Raw genomic sequence first — 20,369 nt, 5'->3', positions numbered from 1 at the left:
CAGTGAAGCCATGCAAATTGATGGATCTGACCCAGTACAAGAAAATGGCATAAGAATGGCTCCAAATCCCATGTTTGAAGCCATTTCCGGCACGAGGGGGTTCACTAATCCCTTATTCGAATTTATACCCGGGGGGTTGGAAGGTTTTCCTACAAATGGAAGAGACACAATACCTGTTCCAGCACCTTTCGCAGGATAGGCTCAAAGGGATTACCCACACCCCCAACAGCAACCTACACCACAGGGACAACCAGTCCCAAATATACCACCTTATGGACCAAGAGGACCACAGGCACAAGGTTGTCCATCAAATCCTGTGTTTGTCCCTCCAGTAGTGGTTCAGCAGGCACAAAATATGGTCCCTAGGGACCAAATTGCTGATATTGTTAGAAAGATGTGTAGACCGATGGCTTGGGGGGTCTAGACCCCTGTGTATAGGAAACCGTACCCTGAATGGGTTGATAGGGTACATGAATACCCAAGAGGTTTCAGGATACCAGATTTTGCCCTTTTTTATGGGAATAGAAACCAGTCAACAGTGGAGCATATTGCTAGGTTTGCTGCTCAATACGGTGAATTCACTAATAATGACTATATGAAGTTAAGATTATTCTCAAATTCTCTAACTGGAGGAGCATTTGTATGGTATATAAACCTTACACCTAGCTCTATCCAAATTTGGCAACAAATGGAAGAGGCATTTCATGCCTAATTCTTCCAATCAGAGCCAGAGGTTTTCATGGCAGACTTGGCAAGATTGAGTCAAAGGCCTGATGAGAAGGCTACTCAGTTTATTGCTAGATTTAAAAGAGCACGAAACAAATGTAGGGTCATCATACCAGAGCCAGAATTCGTGAGATTGGCTCAAAATGGCTTAGAGTTTAGGCTTCGAAAGAAGTTTGACTTGACTGAGTTAAGAGACATAGTGGAACTAACTTATAAGGTGTCTAGGTATGAAGTATTACTAGAGGAAGAACAAGATCGAAATAATGCATCGTACAAGACATATTATAGAGATCCTAATTATGAGATTGATGCAGCAGAGATTGTAGGGAAAGAACCTATGATCTATGAGGCATTAATTCATAAGGATACAATAATTGACCAGCAGTTTAAAAAGAAAGACCTTCATAGGAAATACTTTTTCGACTTAACTAAGGCAGATGACATTTTTGATCATTTGCTTGCGGCCAACTTCCTTAAATTACCAAAAGGAGTCAAGATTCCACCTCCAGATGAACTTAAAGGAAAAGTGTGTTGTAAATGGCATAATTCTTGGTCTCACTCGACTAAAAAATGTATCACTTTGCTTGGTTCCCATTTTTTAAAAACAGTTTTCAGAAAATTCTACACTCTTATTTTTCGTGTTTTTTTGTTTTTACTGAATTTTTTAAATATTTTATGTAATTTTTTTACTTTTTAGACACACCTAACATAAATACACCTAAAAAGTAAAAAAATTGTAAAAAAAATCTTTTAAAAATTCACTAAATACCAAAAATACAAAAAAATACAAGAATTTAGTACACTTTTTGTATTTTTATGTATTTCTTAATTTTTTAAAATATTTTTTCATAATATTTTTACTTTTTAGACACATCTAAGTAAGGTGCATCTAAAAAAGTAAAAAAAAAATGTTTAAAATTTTAAAAATATTCACAAAAAATAAAAAAACACGAAAATCAAAAAACTCAGTTTTTAAAAAACTTAATCTAGAAAACTCAAACCAAACACAGTGATTGTTTTTCGAGACAGGATCCAAGAACAAATTCGGAAAGGAAGTTTAAAATTCCCAGCTAAAGCAAATAAAGCCATGGGGATCGACAGTAATCCATTTCCAGAAATTGGAGAGGTGGCAGCCAATGTCATTATGCCAGACTTCCTGAACTTGTCCTTGAAAGAATTGGAAGAAGTCAATGTGCAGATGCATGTTGCCAACCAGACAACTATCAAGAAAGACACTGGAAATCTACCAGCTATTGAACAAGGTTTCTCACACTAGAGGGAAGACTCTGATGAAGAAGCATTGGATGACGATTCTTTAGAGGCAGCTGTAATGCAAAGGATGTGTCCCAGGTGCAGACTAAGCTACAAGTGGTTGAAAAGGCTTCCAATTGGTGGGAAATAGTATTACAAGGATGTGCAGAGGTGTCCTAAACCAACAAATGCTTATAACAAAAGGCCATACCCAACTAGTGTTAGGCAGCAGCCATTAATGGTTGAGCCAACAGCCGATAGAATGCATTCTAAAGGCAAGAGGCCTTTATATGAGTCCAGGCCACCTAATTATTACAGAATGGAGAGTAGTCATCCTAAAAAGAGACTGGAGAAGGGTTCAGTTTATGGGATCAAAGCCAGAGATTGGCCCCCTAGACCAGCCTCACGCAGTACAGAAAGTGGCTACCTTCATCAAAGGCCTGAGTTAGGCCCAAAACATGAAGTCAGGGCCAAGCAGTGGCCTTCACAGCCAACTTCCAAGATGGTTTCGAAGGAGGAAAGAAGCAGTTCAACAGCTGAGTCAGTAAGTTCGTGGGTACCTGGAGTTCCAGATTGGTTTGTGATGCAGAACAAACCTAGGGAAGTGTCTACCGAAAGAGATGTTGTTTGAAACCAAGGTAGGATGGTCAAACCTCATTTGGTGGCTCCAAACAATTGGGTATTTCTTAAACACCCAAAAACAAAGGAACCAGAATGGTCCCCATAATTTCTAGATCACAAAAGAGGAAAATTCAGCGTAGGTACACTCAGTACCAGAAAGACCTGAAAGAAAGTGGAGAAAGCTCTTCATTGGTCCAGACAGAAAGAAAGAAGAATCCAAAGGCAGACCATACTCCAAAACCAACTCTACAAGACAAAATGGGTTGTAACAGAGAACAATTGGCCAAAGTTCACTCTGAACTAAAAGCTAGAGAGAAGTCCAGTCTAGCAGGATTGGAGAAGGCTTTGATGGAGAGTGATAGCAAGACAGAAGAAGAAGTTGGAATTGGTTGAGGAAGAAATGTTCGAAGCCTTCATGGCTGAACAGACGTTTTTTGTTGAAAAGCCAGTCAAAAAAGACCATTCAAAGGAGTTTGTTAATAATGAAGTGCTAGAATGCAGCATGGAAGATGCTTCTGAAGTAACTGAACAACGTGGCCAAGAGGAGAAACAGGCACAGCCAGCCATCCAATTTGGCTCGTTTCCTCTAGTATCAGTGAATATGGTACACATACTACCGCATGAATTCCAAGCTAGAAATGAGAACCAAGAGGGTCAAGAAATTGACCCAATTCTAGTCTCTAGTGAAGACTCACAAGTGAGTATGGTGCAAGATGAATCTGGAATGGCTACCCTAATGGAAACTGAATACGAGAGTGAAGAAGAAGTGAGTATTAACCTCTCATATCCTTTTGAGTATCCATCGAACTCTATGACACAGCATGTCAAGCCTTTATATATCAATGCCTTTTTCGATGGGATACAATTGAACCGAGTCTTGGTGGATAATGGGGCAGTAGTGAACTTACTACCGAAATCTTCCTTGAAGAAACTAGGGAAAAGGAACCCTAGGTTAATCCCAACCAGCACAACCATTGCTGGCTTCACTGGAGACAAACAGATGGCTCAGGGAATTCTGCCCATTAACCTGAGTGTGGGAACTAGGGACTGCATGATGGCATTCTTCGTTATCGATGCTTTACTTGGTAGAGATTAGATTTACACTAACAAGTGTGTGCCTTCCTCTTTGCATTAGAAAATAATGATGGCCTTGGGCAATGGAGAGGCAGAGGAAATTGATGCAGCTCCTCAACCCTTTCATAGCCTGTGTAGACTTCGTGGAGGCCAAATTGTATATTGAGCGAGTGACACCACTCAGTATACTGAGAAAATCTGATGGCTCAGCCGAAGTGACGGCTGATGAGGAAGTGACACACTTGAAGCACTTAGTCTAGGAGAGTGCTGATGAAGAGGTTGTCGTTAAAGATAACAATGATGCCTGGTTGTAGGCAAAGAAATGAAGCCCAAGAAGCCAAGTCTTTGGCTTTAATTAAGTTCTCAATATTGGATGTAAAATCAATAGTCCAGAAAGTGCAAGAGCAAAAGAAAGAAGCCATGATAATTGGCTGCAAGCAGGAGCAGCAACAGGCCAGAGTTTTGGCCCTTGATAAATACTGTACATTAGACATTAACACAAAAGTCCAGGAGATACAAGAAGAAGAAGCCTTGTAGACAGACTTTGTCTATGAGGAGGAGGGTAAAAATGTTGAATCAAAGAACCTGGAAGCAGAACAAAGCAAGGAGATTTCTTCGAAGGCAGAAGGAATCAAAGAAGGAGCTTCAGTAAGTTCTCAGATACAAGACCCCTTAGAAGAAGTAAATTTACGGGAAGGTTCTATATAACAGCCCATCTATATAAGTGCTTGGTTGAATGCTCTTGACAGGAACCAGTTGTTGATTGTTCTGAAGAAATATAAAGATTGTTTTGCATGGTCTTATAATGAACTATCAGGATTAGATAGGTCATTAGTAGAACATAAGCTCCTTATGAGGCCTAATTTCAAGTCATACAAGCAAAAACCAAGAAGAATGAGTCCAGAAGTAATTCAGAAAGTTAAAAAGGAAATTCTTAGACTACTCAATGAAGATTTTATTAGGACAGCCAGGTATATTGAATGGCTATCCAATATTGTGCCTGTAGTTAAGAAGAATGGTAAAATGAGGGTATGCATTGATTTCAGAAACTTAAATCTAGTAACTCTAAAAGCTGGGTATCCTATGCCTATAGTAGATTTGTTGGTAGACAGTTCAGCAGGGCATCAAATTTTATCAATGATGGATGGACACTCTGGTTATAACCAAATCTGCATTGCAGAGGAGGATGTTCACAAGACAGCATTCAGATGTCCGGGGAATATTGGCACCTTCAAATGGGTTAAAATGTCATTTGGCTTGAAGAATGCTAGGGCTACTGTAGACACCCCATTTTTGACCGCCCTTAAGACTTGGGCGCCACTGATGTTTTACTTGGTGGAGAAAGGTGTGCAGGGCAAATGTTCAGTTTCTTCGGAAAGGAGAGAGGCAAATCCTTCAAAACACTTTGTTTAGGGGTTTGGAGTTGAAGAAGAGAGGAAAGGAGAGGAGAAAATTAGTTTGGGAGAAGTTCGGCATGAATCCGGGTAGAAGCGAGTCGAGCAGCCCTCGCTAAATCGGGCTTATCTGTCTGTACACTTGGAGTTTAGCTATGGGGCCACCACCGTCGGAAAGCTTACTTCTGGGGCTTCATTTTGCACTCAAGAATCTCTTAAAGCCAAGTTCGGGTGGGGGAGATATGAGCAGCTCAAGTTGGGCATCATCCCGGTTGGATCGAATCTGCGCGGCTTCACCAAAATGGGCATAACTTTTTTCACAGGAGGAATTTTAATGCAAGGTTTGCTCCATTGGAAAGCTAACTTCTGGGGCTTCAATCTGGACACCCACCGGCCATTTTTTGACCTTGGAAGCACCTATCGGCAATCTATTTATCCGGCCGGCAATTTATTGTGCCGACCGGCAATTTATTGTGCTGACTGGCCATTTTTGCTGGCCGATGACCTTCCGGAGTATTCTACAGATTGAGTGGATGCCAGCTGTGCTAGCTGGAGGGCACAGACTGGATCCTCCATACACGTGTATGGAGGATCTTTGCTCTTAGTTTGAAGCTTCTAAGAGAAGTCTTACTCCCTTGGCTCTATAAAGGAAGCTCTCCTCTTCCTTATACTAGGTTAGAAGAAAACCAGCTGGAGCATTACATACAATCCTCCACATATCTCATCCAAGCCTCCAAACCCTAAAATCCTTGCTCCATTTGCACTACACCCTATAGCACCACACCACCACTTCCATTTCCAGCAGCTGGAGGCTGTTCTTCAAAGCCTAAGGAGCCACAAACTCAAGCCAAGAAGCCATCAAAGTTTGGTCTTCAAGGGTGAGTAGCATTCCCTCTCTTTTGAGCTTTTTCTTGTATCATTTCTTAGCCATATTTGCTTACTGTTTTGGGCTCCGACCCTAACTGAAGTTAAGCTCATTTTGAGCCATTTTTCATGTTTCATTAAGGGCTCAACACTGTTTGAGCCCCCCCCCCCTCTTGCACTTGCTTCATTGTCCTTCTTAAATGCCATAATCTTGCATGTATTTTTTGGCCTGTGTATGATCTGTTTTAGAGCCTGATGTAAACTGAAAATAGGCTTATTTTGAGCCCTTCTTCAACATTGAAGAAGGGCTCAACACTGTTTGGGACCTCCATGTTATACTTGCCTTTATATTCTCTTTTTGGTCCCATTTTTGCATGCCTTGGCAGCCCCTGATGTTGCTGTTTTTGGACTTTGGTCCGAACTAAAAACAGCCATATTTTGCCCCCCTTGTCATGTTTCATTAAGGGTCTTTGACTGTTTGTTGAATATTTTGTATACTTTGTGTTATAGCCTCTTTTGAGCCTCATCTTGCATGACATTTTGAGTGTATTTATATACTGTTTTTGGGGCTTCCATAAACTGTAAGTAGTCATATTTTTGGCCCCTCTTCAGTGTTGTAGAAGAGTCTTTTTCTGTTTGGGCTTTGTATCTACCACTTACTTCTTTGTCCATCTTTCGGTCCAATTCTTGCATAAGAGCTTATCCATACCTATGTTTGTTTTTAGGGTTTTTACAGTGCTTTAAAATGTCATATTTAGGCCCCCTCTTCAATGTTGTTGAAGGGCCCTAACCTGTTTGGGGTCAGCAGCTGTGAGTTGCTTCATTATCTCACACTTAGGGCCATTTTTGCATACTAGTTTTGCCCTATTTGTGTTTGCTGTTTGACCATGCTTTGAACTATAAAAATGCTTATTTTGGGGCTTCCTTGCTTCTGTCTTTTCATTCCATGTACCAATTATGCATGCTTTGTGTAGCTGTAAGCCATTTCATGTACCCAGTTTTGCACTTCGGGAGAAATTCCATGCATCGGGTGTCATTTCGCCTTGTTTCGGGGCTGTTTTGCCCCTCATTTTGCTACTGATTTTTTTGCATGTTTGCATATCATATTCCATGTCTTGCCATGCTTTGGTAGAGTGGCATTCGTGCCTTAGGTTCAGTCCTCGGTTTGCGTGCATATCTGCACGCACTTCGAGTGTCTCATTTTCATCTCATGGCCACTGATGTGGGTGTGGCTGAGGTCCACTCACATTGGTGTAAGTCCATCTTGCACTGTGTATGCCATGTTTCAATGCGTTGTGCATGTTATGTTGTTAGCATTGTGTGTGCCATGCAGTTGTATTGCATGTTTGTATGTCTGCTTGCATGCTTAGGTCGCATGTGCATTGTTGTGCATTGCCTCGCCTCTTGACCAACCATGATTGAGGTTGGGTCCCTTGTATGTTTTGTGTGCATTGCATTTGACATTGAAATGCACACTTGACTCTTTGGCCATCATGTATCGAAATGCGTGATTGGTGGCCCGAGGGTCGAGGGCCATGCTCCCTTGAGTCCATTACATGATAGGGAGTGTGTCCATGCATACATGTGCTTGAAATCCCATGCCATATGTTGTCTATCCTCTGTTGCTGTCAAAACTGTCTCCTGCAGGAAATTTCTGCCGGCCGGCATAATACATTGCCGACTGGCCATTGGTGAATGACCGGTGACTAAATCAGCAGCCGATGGGAATTATACACTGCCGGTGGGAATTTCCCCCAGCCGGTGGTATTCTGCAGTGTGCAAGGAATCTGTCCCAGAATTTTGGCATTTTTCAGAAAAGCAAGGCAGTAAAACAGAGGCAGCAATGGTATGGTGCGGGCTTTCCGGGCGAGACGGATTCGAGCATGCATCATTCCCGCATCCCAAGGCGACGGTTGCGACCGCCTTCCCTTTGCCTTTAATTTGTTAATTAAATAGGAATTCTGTAATAATTAATTAAGTAGTTAGTTATTTATTCGGACTGTAATATTTATTCGGCCCCTCCGAGTGAGGGCGCATTTGTAATAAGTGTGGGTGCGTGTGTGCATGTCTTCCAATCCCCACTTCTTTCTCCCTTTTACTTACCTGGTTTGATGGTTAGTATTAGGACATGTTTAATTTAGCATACCTTATGCTATGCATGCGTGCATCCATACATTTGTCTTACATGCACCGGGCTCGGTACATCATTCTAACTGCATTTGTATTTCAATCCCAAATTGAATACGTGCATTAATTGGTTGCATTTCACATGCCATGTTTAGGTTAGCCGAGCCTACTCTAATTGCATCTTGCATGTGCTGCATTAGTCAACTTGACATGAACTAGGATCACGCATGTTTGCTAACTAGTTTATTGTTTTGGCACGGAGTACGATGTAAGTATTTATGCTTTAGCATCTCGCATGCGTGTGAATGTTAACCTGATAGCATGCTTACCATGTGGCTAGATGCTTATGTGTTATAAATTGTTTGAATGCCTGTGGGTGAAGGTTGGATTGTTTGAGTTGGAAAAACTCGTTGAAATCCGTATTTTAGCCTACTTGCGAGTAGCAAATTCCAAAGTACTTTTTTTAAGACAAACGGATATGCAATGCTTATTTTCAAATTAGGCAATCTAGTCTATACTTGTTTGCTGCGCGCATAACATAGTAACGCTAGGCTAATAACTGGTTTAAGAATACATAACGTTTTCAAAAATGGATATCATGGTTAGTAGAGGCCGATCTTCGGATCGGGCAAGAGGGAGTGCTCATAGCTGACCTTCCTCAATCGTACCCTAGCTCCCGAGCCGAGGCAACTCTAGTGATGACGGACATGTGGCTTTCGGCACCGAGTCAGGGTTTCCTAAATTCCCCATAAAAAATATTTAGGTGGCTACTCTGTATCTGGAAAAGCAGTCCATGTTTGGCACTTCTTTTCAAAAAAATCTGTTTTCTCACAAACGATTTGCTAGATTTGGAGTCTTTGGTTCAGATTAAGAACCGTGACACAAATCGAGTCCGAACTGTAGCGGGGTCCCTCGCGGACGTGCTACAGTTTTTGGCGACTCTGCTGGGGACTTAGAGAGCTTGACTCGAACTCGTGATATCCTATTTTGATTTCACTTTTCTGTTTCTTTGCATTGCATGTGCATTGGTGCGCCTAGGACACCGTGTTTGCCATCTGCCATTCCTGAACGGTTTGCCGGAGGCTTGTCTTGTCAAGGCATGAGCATAAGACTGACCGGTTATGGGCTCTGACAGTATGGGAACACAAACCCCGGTTTTTACCGGGGCACCCTTTTGACCATTCGACCTAGTGCATATTCGGAATCCATAGTGACCATTCCAAGCTAGGACAGGTTGCTTACCCGATTATAGGTTGTTTGAAACTGCTGCATGCATAGTGAAACCCTAGCTCTTGACAAAATAGGACAGGGAAACCCTACCCTAACATAGGGGTGTTTTGGCTCTCTCTTACTTGCTATGTGCTTTTAGAGTGTATCTCTACAAGAACGCATATACCAGTTTGCAAGTCTGGGTATCAGGCCTGTGGGCATCAGTATCAGTTTTTGGGGAATCAGTTTTACCTAAGGGTATCGGTTTACAGGCAGAATTTGGGGCATAATTCAGTAAAGAGTGCAGTCATTCAGCTATGCTCATATCTGTTTTGGTGAAATCAGGCTGAGGTGCTGTCTGTTTTCTCTCTTGCTAGGTAGTGTTCGAACCATAGCTTCAGAAGGCTTCACTATCCCCCGGGTACATTGAATTTGTGTTGATAGACTTTGTCAGGTCAGAGACTCAATTCAAGGGTAATCAGGGCCAGAGCAAGCTAGTCAGGCACAGATCATCAGTTCAACAGTCTTCAGATCAGCAGTCATTATCCATCTCGCCTGTGTGCAGTTGGGTTGAGATATCTGCTTTTGCCACAGAGACAGATATACCGGTTGCTTAGTTAGATCAGGACAATATGTCAAGTCTGGAAGAGATGGTGCGCCAACTCCAGGATAGTATGAAAGCCATGCAGCAAGATGCTGTCCGTCAAGCAGAATTCGCCAAGCAATAGGCCGCGGTCATAGCCCAACAAGCAGAGACAATTGCCAGGCTAGAGCAGCAAACTGGAGTATCTACTTCACACCAAGCTCCTCCCCCACCAAGGGTTCCGATACCCGAGGAGACACCAAATGTCCAGGCAGATACGGACATTCCAACAGGACCGGCTCCGCCCCCAATTTTACCCCAACTGTCCAAAACACCTACCAATCTACCGAACTCTCCCTTCGAGTTCGAGGTCGACCCCACAGCGTTGAAGTTGAGCAAGCTTGAAAAGTTGTTCAAGAAATCCCAGGGGGTAAAGTCCATCCCGGGCATTGAGGACGGGTACACCGACGCAGCTGTAACTCTGCCGGACAGGTTCAAGATGCCTCACATCGACCGTTTTGATGGGTCAGGAGATCCCATAGTCCACCTGAGCTTGTTTTCAGATGTTTTGCGCCCGATGGGCTTGACAAGATTACAGAAGCTCTCCCTTTTCGGCAGGACCCTGTCGGGTATTGCGGTCACCTGGTATGCCAAATTGGAGGATTCAGTGAAACGAAGTTGGGAGGAGATGGCCGAGGCCTTCGTCGCACAATATTCATACAATACCCAAATCGAGATTACGACCCGTGATCTTGAGACGATGAGGCAGGAGCCGAAGGAGAGCTTCTCAGAATTCATAGCCCGCTGGAGGGCCAAGGCTTCAATGATGACCCTTACGCCCGCTGACAAAGATCAAATTCGGATGATTGTGCGCAATCTCCAGCCCAAGCTAATGCAGAAAATGATCGTGATCCCCTTCCCTACCTTTCCAGACTTGCATGAGGTGGGAGTGCAGATCGAGGATGCTATGAAGCAGGGCCTCTTTGACCAGGAGAAGGAACAGCCTAGGAGGGCGTTTACCCGCAGTTCGAATGTGACCACCAGCGGTGACGCAGCTGCAAAATCTTCCGAAGTGGGCATGGTCGCCGCCACCACACCAAGAGCAGCCACCCCCTTTGTTGGTGCATCCACTTCAAACCCCCGAACTTCAGACTATCTACCTCGAGGCAAGAGGGTTTTCACCCCACTCTATATGTCTTTGTCTAAAGCCCTGGGGGTCCTACTTAGGAAAGGACATCTGAAACCGTTAGAACAACAGCCTCTACCCGATCCTCTCGCTTCAAAGCATGACCCGACTAAGTATTGTGCTTTCCATCAACAAACTGGTCATGACACCGACAGTTGCGTCCGTCTCCGCCACGAGATACAAAATTTGATTGACAACGGGGTCATCCCCGCACCAGGTCCTACAAAGTCTATCGGCACTTGATCAGTGAACTTGTAGGGGATAATGTGATGTGATCGAGGGATGAACCACCTGCGGGCGACGCTCAGTTTACTCCAGATGTGGCGTATGGCACGCACTGTTTTGAGCATTTGTGAATGCTAGTTTTGTACATTCTGACTTGGGTATTGGGTCAGTCTTGTTGTGTTGTTTTGAGTCTGCCTCTTTGTTTTAAGTCAGTCCTTTCATACTGAGTCAGTCGGGTCTGTCTTATTGTATCGAGTCAGTCCTGTTTTGTCACAGTCGGGTGATTCCGGGGGTGTTACCTCGGACATCACTATCTTGTTTTGTGTTTGTCTTTTTGCTTTCTTTTGAGTCTGTTTCTGCCTTGGAACCAGTTATGCCAACAGATTTGAATGGAACAGCAGTGATTTTCACACTCTTGTGTTTGCTTCTGCCGTGTGCCAGTTGTGCCAGAAGTTTAAATGAAATGACAGTGCTCTTCGCCTGCCTTTTCTGTGCCTTTGAAGTCATTGTAATGACCTAAGTTTTTCAAAACTTTTTTCGAAACATTGTAATAAAAACGAAGAGGAAGGAATTCCTCAAGTTTTGCAAAACTTGATCAATTGAGAAAAAGAGAGGCATGCTAAGCCCTTAATGATTGAGATCATGCTTGTTAATGTGAGTACTGAGAAGGACCCTGGCTTGATCCAGATTGGTTCTACACTGTCTTCGGCGCGAGCGATTTGTCGCTTTCTTAAAAAATTTCAAAAAATATTTTGCGCGGTCCTGCGAAGACTTGTGTGGGATCGCTCTTGAGATTGTGCAGCTTAGGATCGCTCTCAACCTCGAGATTCGACCCCTCACTTTCAAACCTTGAACCTGAGTTCAGAACGTTCAACGGTCAACCACAACGTAAGGCCTATGTGGCCATTTTGAAGCAGCCCTCGAACAAGAGGCACCAAAGTCAGATCAAGAAGATCAGATCAAAGGAAGCTTGTAAAGCTAGATCAGAAGCCCCCCCTCAAACTAGGGGCAAAAATGTCAGATATGCTCGAAAAGCCGAAGATGGATCCTTCAGTAAATCAATACAACAGCCACTCTCCTGGATACGGATGGCTTCAAAACCCTAAAACCATTTGGCATGGACTTGTTACACTTTTACCCTTTGAGAGGCTCGCTGGGCCGAAAACCCGGAAGGGCGACCTAGGCAAAAGTTAAAGCAAGAGAAAAATACAAAAAAAAAGCAAAAGAAAAAAATGCAAAAGGAAAAAAAAAGAAGAGAAAAAGAAATGAAAAAAAAATTGAAAAGAAAAGAAGAACAAAGCTCGCAAGGTCGAAAACCCGCAACAGGCGCCTTGGCAAAAGTTAGAGCCTAAAAAGGAGAGGTTAATACCCGAGTGTACCTTAACCCCGAACTACGTAAGGCTTGATTCCTATCTTTGGGATACGTAGGCAACTTCATTCTGAAGTCCAGCCATAAAACACTCCAAATTCAACTGTGTCCATGTGACGGTTCTAATCGTCTTTGTCTTTTCTGTATCTGGGAGTTCGGTTGCAATCATCGCTCTGAGGACTGATTACAATACACTACGGTGCCATTCAGACAAGGGGCAACTTTCCGTTGCCATTCAATGCACCGCGGTGTCATTCAAACAAGGGGTAACTTTCCGTTGCCATTCAATGCGTTGCGGTGCCGTTCAAACAAGGGGCAACTTTCCGTTGCCATGCAGCTTCCCTCCAGCAAGGGGTAATTTTCGTCCAGATCCGAGGTTGTACGTCTCAAGAGTAAGTTCCGCGCTTGTTAAGCATCGGCCGTTTGCAAAAATAGTTTTTGAGAATTTTTACTGAGGTTGACTAATTTTCTCGAAAATTGTTCTATCTTTTCAAAAAACTGGACCATTTCTTGGCCCCAAAAAAAAGGAAAATTTTCAGTGCTCATAGCCTGACTTGCATGATTTCAAATCAAAAATCGAACAAGTGTGTTAATCTAACTCTCATGTTGGTCAAAATTGTTTTCGTAGAAAACCAAAAAAAAATGGTCAAAATGATGAACTAGGGGCACAGTTGAGTCAGGTGTTCTGTCTTTCCCCCGTCATCAACTACTCGCTAAGAAGGGCACCCTACCTGCCAAGAAGGGCACAACTAAAGTCAACAGCAAAAGGGCCGAAAAGCTCTCTCATCCTCCAAGCAACGAGGTATCGAGCCAAGTGCGGAGCACGAGTTGGAATGGATCATGATATTCCACTTTCTCATCTGGACAAATCTGATCACGTCCAAACTTCCCAACAGAGCATCGTCAACCGATGTCAGCTGCAAATTTGCTACACGCCCAGTTGTAGCGCAGCCCCTCTATGGGAGAAGCTCACTGTTGTGAACAAGATTGAGAATCTGGTAGAATACCAGCGGCAAGAGCCCACAATTTCCAGTTTATCCATCAACCACCCAGGGGAGGGATTGAAAAATGAGAGATTGAAGAATAGAGAGATATGCGATGAGAGAAAAAGCAAGAAAAGGGCTTTTTCAGAAAAATAGAGCTTGAGGGCCGAGTGATGTGAGGATCACAAATGAGAGAGGGTGGGAAACAATACCCGGTGAAACAGGCTCCCTGTGCACGTCTGTGTGTCGTGTCTTTTGTCTTGTCTCGATTCTTGTCTTGAGTCGTTCCGAGCGTGTCTCGATGTGTTTAGGTTGTTTACCTTTTGTTTTTCGTTGTTGAGTCTTTTTCACTGTGTTCAATCGTAGGCTCAATACCCGGTTAAGAACTCTTTTCTTAATTTCAAAAATAAAATTGTTTTGTGCTTAAAGTGCTGTGCCATTCTTCACGTTTGTGCAAAACAAGATTCGTTCTTTCATAAAATCACAGGGTTCAACCCAGGTCATGTGAGAACAGTAAAACCAGAACCTATCTGAAGCTACATGGGTTCCGGACTGTAAAGCAAAAGAAAAGAGGGAAAATCAAAGCATCTGAGTGTGTTTCACCTTCAGTAAATTCCGTGATTGTACTCCGGATGTTCTTTTCAGGCCTTGTCACTACTCCGAAGTATGGGTGTGCCCCTACCTCAAGCTCAAGATCAGGTCTTCTTCAAGCCAGAATGGCAATCAAAGTGCTCCCTCAGAAAACCAGTCCTTGCTAGGAAAGAAAGGTAGTAACTGCGTTTTGGAAGTATAAGCAAGAGTAACCCACTTTCAGCCCAAAATTGTTTCTGCGGAATTTTCAATTCATGTCTTCGATGCGTAGCCCATCGTCAGTCAGCATGCACGAGGTGTATCCTTTTGAAATATATATTGTGACCCTTCTGAGAGGTAAATCGAAGGTTGTGTTTGAATTGGTCTTGTTAAGGCTTGTATTCCTTTATTCGGCATTTTGTTCCAAATATGCGTTGTCACGCCCGTTCCACTTGCATTGTGATGCACGTTCCAATTGCATTGTTATGCACCCACTTCACTTGCATTGTTATGCACCTTTTCACTTGCAATTATCATTCTTTCTCCTCGCGCGTATGATGAGTTAGACCTTCTCTGGTTAAGAGCATTCGGAATACGTTCCAATATTCACACCATTCCGAAACACCGGGATACATCCCTATGCTTCTCATCTTTTCCGAAGCACCGGGATACGTCCCTATGTTTCTTCTTCCATTCCGAAACACCGGGATACGTCCTTATGTTTCTTTCTTTTGAAACACCGAGATACATCCCTACGTTTCTCTCTTTTCGAAACACCGGGATACGTCCCTACGTTTCTCTCTTTTCGAAACACAGGGATACGTCCCTACGTTTCTCTCTCTTTCCGAAACACCGGGATACGTCCCTATGTTTCTCTCACCATTCCGAAACACCGGGAAACGTCCCTACGTTTCACCCCTCATTTTCCGAGACACTGGGATACGTCCTTATGTTTCTCTCCATTTTCCGAGACACTGGGATACGTCCTTATGTTTCTCTCCCTTTTCCGAAACACCGGGATACGTCCCTACGTTTCTTTCTCCTTTTTTAAAACACCGGGATACATCCCCATGTTTCTTCTCCTTTGTCGAACCTTTGGGATACGTCCCTAATCCTTGGGATACGCCCCTAACCTTTGGGATACGTCCCTAACCTTTGGGATACGTCCCTAATCCTTGGGATACGTCCCTAATCCTTGGGATACGTCCCTAACCTTTGGGATACGTCCCTAACCCTTTGGGATACGTCCCTAATCCTTGGGATACGTCCCTAACCTTTGGGATACGTCCCTAATCCTTGGGATGCGTCCCTAATCCTCGGGATACGTCCCTATGTCTCTCCCTCTTCGGTTAAAAGCGTTCGGAATACGTTCCAAAGCTCACACCATTCTGAAACACCGGGATATGTCCCTATGTTTCTCCCTGTCCCATTTCCCCACACGATTTCAGTGTGTTTGGAATTCATCTTAGGTTGCATTGTCGTGCACACCTCTTCACTTGCGTTGTCACGCACATTCCACTTGCATTGTTTTGTCAAACCGGCTTCGCGAAAGCATATAAGTCCAATTATAAACCGGCTTCACGTAGCGTATAAGTCCAATTTTCAAGCCGGCTTCGTGTGGCGTATAAGTCCAATTATCAAAATCTTCTTACATATCAAAGGGATACGTAGGCAGCCTGCGGGTACAACCATTCATTCATTTGTATTTTGTTTGTTTGTCCAACTCTTCGGCCATGTCAAAAATGGGTTGTCTCTGGGCTTTGACATTCACTCCCGTCATTCCTATGACTTCCGAGTTCTGTCAAAGAGGGGCAACTGTAGACACTCCATTTTTGACCGCCCTTAAGACTTGGGCGCCACTGATGTTTTACTTGGTGGAGAAAGGTGTGCAGGGCAAATGTTCAGTTTCTTCGGAAAGGAGAGAGGCAAATCCTTCAAAACACTTTGTTTAGGGGTTTGGAGTTGAAGAAGAGAGGAAAGGAGAGGAGAAAATTAGTTTGGGAGAAGTTCGGCATGAATCCGGGTAGAAGCGAGTCGAGCAGCCCTCGCTAAATCGGGCTTATCTGTCTGTACACTTGGAGTTTAGCTATGGGGCCACCACCATCAGAAAGATTACTTCCGGGGCTTCATTTTTCACTCAAGAATCTCTTAAAGCCAAGTCCGGGTGGGGGAGATATGAGCAGCTGAAGTTGGGCGTCATCCCGGTTGGATCGAATCTGCGCGGCTTCACCAAAATGGGCATAACTTTTTCCACAGGAGGAATTTTAATGCAAGGTTTGCGCCATTGGAAAGATAACTTCTGGGGCTTCAATCTGGACACCCACCGGCCATTTTTTGACCTTGGCAGCACCTATTGGAAATCTATTTATCCGGACGGCAATTTATTGTGCCGACCGGCAATTTATTGTGCTGACCGGCCATTTTTGCTGGCCGACGACCTTCCGGAGTATTCTACAGATTGAGTGGATGCCAGCTGTGCCAGCTGGAGGGCACAGACTGGATCCTCCATACACGTGTATAGAGGATCTTTGCTCTTAGTTTGAAGCTTCTAAGAGAAGTCTTACTCCCTTGGCTCTATAAAGGAAGCTCTCCTCTTCCTTATACTAGGTTAGAAGAAAACCAACTGGTGCATTACATACAATCCTCCACATATCTCATCCAAGCCTCCAAACCCTAAAATCCTTGCTCCATTTGCACTACACCCTATAGCACCACACCACCACTTCCATTTCCAGCAGCTGGAGGCTGTTCTTCAAAGCCTAAGGAGCCACAAACTCAAGCCAAGAAGCCATCAAAGTTTGGTCTTCAAGGGTGAGTAGCATTCCCTCTCTTTTGAGCTTTTTCTTGTATCATTTCTTAGCCATATTTGCTTACTGTTTTGGGCTCCGACCCTAACTGAAGTTAAGCTCATTTTGAGCCATTTTTCATGTTTCATTAAGGGCTCAACACTGTTTGAGCCCCCCCCTCTTGCACTTGCTTCATTGTCCTTCTTAAATGCCATAATCTTGCATGTATTTTTTGGCCTGTGTATGATCTGTTTTAGAGCCTGATGTAAACTGAAAATAGGCTTATTTTGAGCCCTTCTTCAACATTGAAGAAGGGCTCAACACTGTTTGGGACCTCCATGTTATACTTGCCTTTATATTCTCTTTTTGGTCCCATTTTTGCATGCCTTGGCAGCCCCTGATGTTGCTGTTTTTGGACTTTGGTCCAAACTAAAAACAGCCATATTTTGCCCCCCTTGTCATGTTTCATTAAGGGTCTTTGGCTGTTTGTTGAATATTTTGTATACTTTGTGTTATAGCCTCTTTTGAGCCTCATCTTGCATGACATTTTGAGTGTATTTATATACTGTTTTTGGGGCTGCCATAAACTGTAAGTAGTCATATTTTTTGCCCCTCTTCAGTGTTGTAGAAGAGTCTTTTTCTGTTTGGGCTTTGTATCTACCACTTACTTCTTTGTCCATCTTTCGGTCCAATTCTTGCATAAGAGCTTATCCATACCTATGTTTGTTTTTAGGGTTTTTACAGTGCTTTAAAATGTCATATTTAGGCCCCCTCTTCAATGTTGTTGAAGGGCCCTAACCTGTTTGGGGTCAGCAGCTGTGAGTTGCTTCATTATCTCACACTTAGGGCCATTTTTGCATACTAGTTTTGCCCTATTTGTGTTTGCTGTTTGACCATGCTTTGAACTATAAAAATGCTTATTTTGGGGCTGCCTTGCTTCTGCCTTTTCATTCCATGTACCAATTATGCATGCTTTGTGTAGCTGTAAGCCATTTCATGTACCCAGTTTTACACTTCGGGAGAAATTCCATGCATCGGGTGTCATTTTGCCTTGTTTCGGGGCTGTTTTGCCCCTCATTTTGCTACTGATTTTTTTGCATGTTTGCATATCATATTCCATGTCTTGCCATGCTTTGGTAGAGTGGCATTCGTGCCTTAGGTTCAGTCCTCGGTTTGCGTGCATATCTGCACGCATTTCGAGTGTCTCATTTTCATCTCATGGCCACTGATGTGGGTGTGGCTGAGGTCCATTCACATTGGTGTAAGTCCATCTTGCACTGTGTATGCCATGTTTCAATGCGTTGTGCATGTTATGTTGTTAGCATTGTGTGTGCCATGCAGTTGTATTGCATGTTTGTATGTCTGCTTGCATGCTTAGGTCGCATATGCATTGTTGTGCATTGCCTCGCCTCTTGACCAACCATGATTGAGGTTGGGTCCCTTGTATGTTTTGTGTGCATTGCATTTGACATTGAAATGCACACTTGACTCTTTGGCCATCATGTATCGAAATGCGTGATTGGTGGCCCGAGGGTCGAGGGCCATGCTCCCTTGAGTCCATTACATGATAGGGAGTGTGTCCATGCATACATGTGCTTGAAATCCCATGCCATATGTTGTCTGTCCTCTGTTGCTGTCAAAACTGTCTCCTGCAGGAAATTTCTGCCGGCCGGCATAATACATTGCCGACTGGCCATTGGTGAATGACCGGTGACTAAATCAGCAGCCGATGGGAATTATACACTGCCGGTGGGAATTTCCCCCAGCCGGTGGTATTCTGCAGTGTGCAAGGAATCTGTCCCAGAATTTTGGCATTTTTCAGAAAAGCAAGGCAGTAAAACAGAGGCAGCAATGGTATGGTGCGGGCTTTCCGGGCGAGACGGATTCGAGCATGCATCATTCCCGCATCCCAAGGCGACGGCTGCGACTGCCTTCCCTTTGCCTTTAATTTGTTAATTAAATAGGAATTCTGTAATAATTAATTAAGTAGTTAGTTATTTATTCGGACTGTAATATTTATTCGGCCCCTCCGAGTGAGGGCGTATTTGTAATAAGTGTGGGTGCGTGTGTGCATGTCTTCCAATCCCCACTTCTTTCTCCCTTTTACTTACCTGCTTTGATGGTTAGTATTAGGACATGTTTAATTTAGCATACCTTATGCTATGCATGCGTGCATCCATACATTTGTCTTACATGCACCGGGCTCGGTACATCATTCTAACTGCATTTGTATTTCAATCCCAAATTGAATACGTGCATTAATTGGTTGCATTTCACATGCCATGTTTAGGTTAGCCGAGCCTACTCTAATTGCATCTTGCATGTGCTGCATTAGTCAACTTGACATGAACTAGGATCACGCATGTTTGCTAACTAGTTTATTGTTTTGGCACGGAGTACGATGTAAGTATTTATGCTTTAGCATCTCGCATGCGTGTGAATGTTAACCTGATAGCATGCTTACCATGTGGCTAGATGCTTATGTGTTATAAATTGTTTGAATGCCTGTGGGTGAAGGTTGGATTGTTTGAGTTGGAAAAACTCGTTGAAATCCGTATTTTAGCCTACTTGCGAGTAGCAAATTTCAAAGTACTTTTTTTAAGACAAACAGATATGCAATGCTTATTTCCAAATTAGGCAATCTAGTCTATACTTGTTTGCTGCGCGCATAACATAGTAACGCTAGGCTAATAACTGGTTTAAGAATACATAACGTTTTCAAAAACGGATATCATAGTTAGTAGAGGCCGATCTTCGGATCGGGCTAGAGAGGGTGCTCATAGCTGACCTTCCCCAATCGTACCCTAGCTCCCGAGCCGAGGCAACTCTGGTGATGACGGACATGTGGCCTTCGGCACCGAGTCAGGGTTTCCTAAATTCCCCATAAAAAATATTTAGGTGGCGACTCTGTATCTGGCAAAGCAGTCCATGTTTGGCACTTCTTTTCAAAAAAATCTGTTTTCTCACAAACGATTTGCCAGATTTGGACTCTTTGGTTCAGATTAAGAACCGTGACACAAATCGAGTCCGAACTGTAGCGGGGTCCCTCGCGGACGTGCTACAGCTACATATCAGAGGGCTATGAACACTATCTTTCATAACCTCATTAGAGGGTATGTAGAGTGTTATATTGATGACATTATAGTGAAATCCCAATCCATAGAGGAGCATCTGTTTTACTTAGAAGCAACTTTTGAAAGAATGAGAAAGTTTAAGTTGAAACTCAATCCTCTTAAGTGTGTTTTTGGCATATCATCTGGAAACTTATTGGGCTATGTAGTACACAAGAAAGGAATTCAGATTGACCAGAATAAAGTCAAAGCCATCATTGAAGCCAGACCTCCATTAAGTAAGAAAGAATTACAAAAGCTCCTTGGACAGGTTAATTTTCTTCGAAGATT

This window comes from Camellia sinensis, chromosome 6, assembly GCF_055761805.1.
Source record: "Camellia sinensis isolate YWXY chromosome 6, ASM5576180v1, whole genome shotgun sequence".
Classification (NCBI taxonomy): domain Eukaryota; kingdom Viridiplantae; phylum Streptophyta; class Magnoliopsida; order Ericales; family Theaceae; genus Camellia; species Camellia sinensis.
This window is presented reverse-complemented; position numbering follows the sequence as displayed.